This window comes from Amphiura filiformis, chromosome 6, assembly GCF_039555335.1.
Source record: "Amphiura filiformis chromosome 6, Afil_fr2py, whole genome shotgun sequence".
Lineage (NCBI taxonomy): Eukaryota > Metazoa > Echinodermata > Ophiuroidea > Amphilepidida > Amphiuridae > Amphiura > Amphiura filiformis.
In genome coordinates, this window is record NC_092633.1 from 75,137,459 (window position 1) to 75,143,792 (window position 6,334).

Genomic DNA, 6,334 nt, shown 5'->3' on the forward strand with positions numbered 1-6,334 from the left:
AGCTGAATGGTCGGCACCACTGTCTCCAGATCCTGCTGTCTCAGGAGGTCTGGTAACTGTGGAAGAAACCGAGGTGTACCTATGAGAAGGTTCACCATGGGCGAAACCATAGATGCCTTGGCCAAAAGGGTGCTATGAGTATTATGTTGCAATCTTCGCTGGCTATTTTCTGTATTACTCTCTGTAGCAGCGAAATTGGAGGAAATGCGTGAGGCCGTCATTCCTCTCCAGTTCAAGTGTAGTGCGTCTACCGCCAGTGCTCTTGGATCTCGCATCCTGGAGCAATATACTGGTAGTTGGTGGTTGCTTGCTGATGCAAACAGATCCACTGTCGGATAAAACATTACTCGGAAGATGGTTTGGACCACCTGAGGAGACAGTGCCCATTCTGTCGGGCCCGCACTCTCGACCTCGAGAGAGGTCGTCCGCTAGAATGTTTGTGACCCGGCTATGTGGATAGCCTTGAGTGACATTCCTCGATGGTGACACTTCTTCAACAAGCGAAGAGTGTGCATGCACAACAGGGGAGATTTTGTACCTCCTTGTTTGTTGATGTATGCTACCACCGTCGAATTGTCCGACTGCACTATGAACTTGCAACCCATCAACTGATCTTCTAACGCCTGGATCGTTCTTTCTACCGCCCAGAGTTCTAACAAGTTGATGTGAGACTTGGCTTCCGTTGGGGACCACAGGCCCGAAGCCGCCTGATCCTGAATATGACCCCCCAGCCCATCTTCGACGCGTCCGTCGTGATGGTAAGCTGAGGGGGGGGGCAGGAAATCTGACCCCTATGTTCAGGTTGGCCGTCGTGGACCACCACTTGAGTTTGTCGCGGATCAGTTCCGACATTGGAACCATCCTGTAAACTGAGTGGCAACTGGGTCTGTAAAACGCCAGTAGGTGCAGCTGAATTGGTCTCATATGCATACGACAATTCGGCACCAGGTCTACTAGACTGGCCATGAGTCCTAACACTCTTAGCCAAGCAGTGGCTGGAGCGTGACTTTCTGCACTGAGAATCTTGACGCATTGTATTATGTTCATAATTCTCTCCGGAGAGGGCCTGGCCAGGCCCTCCGATAAGTGTAGACGGGCCCCCAGAAACTGGGGGCTCTGTGTCGGGACGAAGTTTGATTTCTTCACATTTATCACAAAACCCAAACTCGTCACGGTCTCTTGAACCATTTTTATATGGTGCAGAGCCTCTACCGCGACCGACTGTATATCAGCCAGTCGTCGAGGTAAACGATAGATTGACGCCCTTTCGTCTGAGATAAGCCGCCACTGTCTTTACTATACGAGTAAAGACCCGTGGGGCTGTGGAAAGACCGAATGGAAGACATCGAAACATGTATGTCTGGTCTTTCACCCTGAACTTGAGCCATTTCTGGTCGATTCGGGTGGATGGGTACATGAAGGCACGCATCTTTCAAATCTATTGACGTTGCCCAACAATCTTTGATTGGACATGTCAGAACAGTTGCCAGAGTCTCCATCCTGAATCTTCGTGGTTTGATATATTTGTTCAATGGTTTGAGATTCAGGATGGGACGCCAGTCTCCAGTCTTTTGGGAGCCAGAAAGAAGCTCGACCAAAACCCCCTTGAAAGGGGGGAAGACTGGGACTATGGCATTTTTCTGAAGTAGATTTGAAACTTCGGAGAGCAGTACCTGCCTCTGAACTAGAGAAGCTGGTAATCTTGTCTCCCTCTGCAGGTTCTGTGACGGAGGGGTTGTGGTAAACTCTAACTGATAACCCCTGCTCACTACCCCAAGCACCCATGAGCCCGGGCTGATGGTTTCCCATGCCAGGCGTATGTCTGTAAGCTGCCGCCCACCTGTGGGAAACCCCTGGTGGAGGGTTCACCAGTAAAGGTGAACACGCTGGCCGCCGTGCCCTCAGGTGCGAGACGACTTTCCCCATGAGCGCATTTTTGCTCTTGGAGGATTGCCGCCCGCTCCTGTGCCTGCTCTCTTCTTACCCCGAGGGGCGGAAGAGGCGGCGCGGGCAGGTGCTTGAGCTTGCGGCGTCACATTGGAAGAGGCTTGTCTGGTCACCTTGACTTTGGCATGACCTCTTGACCTCCTCTTCCTAGACTTGCCTTTCTGGGTTAAAGACGAAGTCTTTTCCTGCAGAGCTCTCTCTTGGGTGAGTTTAGTTGCGAGTGTATCAACCACTGAACAAAACCCATCACCAAAGAGTGAGGCTTGTGCCACCGGAGTCTCTTTCAACTTTTCTGACAAGTCTTTGTTGAAAACGAGATTCAACGAGGCACAAGCGTTCTCCCGCGTAAGTAGGACTGCTCTGCGAGTCAGTAGCATAGATTCCTCCATGATAGTAGAGGAAAGCTTTGCCGCTAGCTCACAATCCCGATAAAGATCGGAATCCTCCCCACACAGCTCCTTCACTTGATGACCTACACTCGAGGTCAACAAAGAAGAAAAGGCTGAAAGTCTGGTAGATACTCTGAGAGAATTATCCACCGACTTTAATTGTTCCTCCCAATATGGGGAGAACGATTGTGGGTGGTTCTTATTCACTTGGTGAGGTAAGAACTTAGCAACGTCCCCTTCTATACCTGGGCACCGGAACATTCCGTTATAGTCCTTCTCAGACACACGGAACGTTTTTCCCGTAGGGTCGGCCCTCTATAAGACAAGGATCCACGATGATCTCCTTTCTTATCAAGAGCCTGCCAATAGCCAAGTATTTCGGCAGGAAGAGTGACACCAGATAATGTGTGTAGTCCACTACCTACCCCCAAGCCTCCTAGAAGGACGCTTGGTGTCTCCTCGGTTACCTCAGGACCATACGTCAAGTCTAAGTTACGAGCTAGACGACGTAACGTGTCCGGGTCTCCTTCGAAAACCGGGTGGTATAGAATCTACCCCACTAGACGTTGACTCACTTGCGCCCTCAGTATGGGCCGGAGGAAATGACGTCATCTCATGTGACATTCCCTCCTCGCCAGAGTCTTCCTCACCCTCACTGGTATCTGAATCCGACCCAACACCGATCTGTGATTCATACTCCTGTGTTTCAGAAGTGTTTGTCATGGTCGATCCCTCAGTGTAACCTGATAGGAGACCCGACATAACGCCAACTGAAGGGGAGGACACGCCTGCACCTTGCGATGCATTAGGTGTCACTGGGAACGAGGTTCGCTAGTTACCGTTATCGGTGTCGACCGCCTACTCGGCTGCTGTCGCACTGGTACCGACCTAGGTGCTCTCGTTCCCCTACCGAAGTACCCCAGTATTCTGAACTTGAGTCTGTCCAAGTCCGAACCTCTGCGGGTTAAACCAAGGAGGAACACATCCCCACATTGCTGCCGGATTCATCCACGGCCCAGCATTGGGGAAATTCCCTTGATTAACGGGTATACCAACTCCTGGCACCCCCATGCTTGTTGCCACTGTCCGGTCTGTGGTACAGTAGTATACAAGTTGGGATTGGGCGCTGAAGTTAGCCGCGGTTGGCAACTCTCGACCTTGCGGAAAGTTGAATGACCGCTGGGTCCCTGCTGACTAGTTGATTGATAAACACTAGTATAACCTCGAGGATTATCGACCGTATTGGGAGAATCCGAGGTCAGCGCTGCTTGATTGAACACTTGATGTAGTGTACTTGGGGAGTTATTCATCATTGAATAATTCGACCCATCAAGCATGACCCTAGGTGATCGACTATCAAAAGGATGAACATCCTCTTGAGACCGCTCATGAGTAACTTGAGCAGTCGGATCAATACCTGATGATAATAACTTATCAGGGGGGGCTCCGCCCATGTCCACGCTACCCTGGATATCCCGGGTTGCATGTAACGGGGGTGCCAATGATAGGCTCGAGGTAGCACCTTCCGCATCTACCGATCCTTTCATTACTGATCTAGTCTCGTTCACGGGGGACCCCCCGTTACTAGAAATTGGGTCTACCACTGGCTCCGTTTCTTTCGAGAGGTTTCCCCCTGTACTCCGAACTAAGCCTAGTGGGTCCCTTGTCACTTTCGGGATCGCTCCCTTACTCGTGGCAACACTAGATCCTGGCCCCCGTGTTCAACAGAACATACTGTTTACTAGCGAGAGAACCAGTATCAGATCCTCCTCTTTTCCGGGGGCTATTCACCCCTCTACTAATGGGTAGATCTTTGGAACCAACTACTTTCCGGGGTGACCCTGTACTCATGAGTAAGTTCGATGAACCCTGCACTTTCCTGGGGTTTCCCCTGTACTAATAACTGGGTTCATTGTATCGAGACCAGCTGTGTTCCCCGGCACTTGCGCACCTGTACTAACTGCTGGTCCCAACTCTGACATTTTCTGTGGCACTACAGTCGCACCCCTACTCGTGTCTGAGCCTTTAGACCCCAATTCAGGATTCCGGGGAACCTGAACCAGAGAAAAGGGCAGGAGCCCTAGCATCGGTAGCCCCTTGCCGCCTAACTTAAGCGGTAGCGGGCCTCCTTTGCTATCGCGCTCGCTTCTCAACTAACTTACCCGACTTACCACCTTTTGAAGGTCTCTGCTTGGATGGTCTAATTCCCAACTGCTGACCTCGCTCCAAAGCGTCAAACTGCTCCTCCGAAATCCCTATACTTATGGTACATCTGGCGGACCGCGAACCCTCACGTTGAACATAACGTAGTAAATGAGGGTCCCAGCCAGGAACCGTGATGGGCACTTAGCACATCGACGGAAGACATAATATGGTGTCCTCCCGGGAAATCAAACACTATATATAAACAAGACCAGTTATATAATATATAGAGGATACAGGTCACTTCAAAGTACTAGTAAGATGGTATAATCTTTATTATGGTAATTAGATTTCGATTAAATTTTATTCAATCTACACAGAGAAACGGCACAAAATAGAGATTATATAGAATATATCTCTATAAAATATGACTATAAAAACCCGTCACTCGACTTCGATATAGCTTCACTGATAGTAGCAATCCACCATCACACAACTTTCACCTACTGTACGTCTCTGGTATGTTGTCACTAGTCTAATTCTAACAACTGCCAAGAACAACAGGGAAAACGCTATATGAGTATAACAAGTTACGGATATCATATATAGAATAAATTGTGTGATTAAACTATACAGCGGACGCCTAGCAATGCCTTCCGAAAAGCTAGGCAATCACACGGTAACAAAGGGCGTATCCTTAGATTAGCGACCGCCCTGTGTGGGGCGATCGCGGGAATCGAAAAATTCGACTAAAGGACACATCCCGATAGTTTAATGAGTTTAAAAGTTCCCCATGATACTTAACACTCTCCGCTATAACTGCTATCCTTCCGATTGCAATACACGGCTGTTTTAGTACACAAAATCGTTCACCAACAAGCACGACCGCCGGAGCTCATAAGCAACACGTCTTTCTTGGGCGGTGACAAAAAATTTTGAACAGGGATCGCGTTACGCATGCGCTCAACTCAAAGGCGCCGATAGGTCGGTCTTAGGGACAGGTCAGAAAAATCTCTGTGTGAGAGGGTTTTTGTGTTTCGCATAATCGGTAGATTAATGCAATTTGTATTTGTATCAACATTGAAGGTGGGTAGTTCTATGTATAAGTATGCACATTTAAGATCAGAGAAACCAGTGTTGAAATGAGGGACCTATCAGGTGCACAACCAGGCTGGTAAGGTTGAGAGGCAAATGGATAAAACTGAACTGAAATGTTCAACTTGGTGGAACCACCGTTCTTATTATATGCCTGGGACCATGCACAGGTGAACTTTAAAAACACGCCTTTTGCATCTCATTTTGCGAACTTTTCAAAGAAAAAAACACCCCTTTTTTAGTGCCGTAAACAGATGCATCAGTAGGGTTGTAGATCAAATTATTTCTTATTTTGCATGACAAACCCAGAAATATTACTCACGGCTTGAGCTTTCGCCATCTTGGCTGATGGCTTGATCACAAGTGTCTGTTGTGATCCGTCCACTGCGTTTCCTGGAGGTTGGATGCACTCTCACTCCCAGGGTTGAAAGTTGGTTTTAGCAGTGGATCATATACGTGACTGAGAGAATAAGCCCGTCACATATTTCAGTTTCCGTGGGCATATTTACCGCCAAATTTTCGGTGCTGCTATGGGTAGCCCTGTCAGCGCAATTGTTGCCAACCTTTTATGGAGTGGCTGGAGAAGGAAGCCATCATGACAGCTCCGATCGATTGCAAACCAAAATTTTGGAGGAGATATGTGGATGATGTACTGGAAATCATTCAAAAGGACAGCACACAGAAACTTACCGATCACTTAAACACGATCGATCCAACCGGCAGCATCAAGTTTACGCATGAAGAGGAAGACCAAGGAAAAT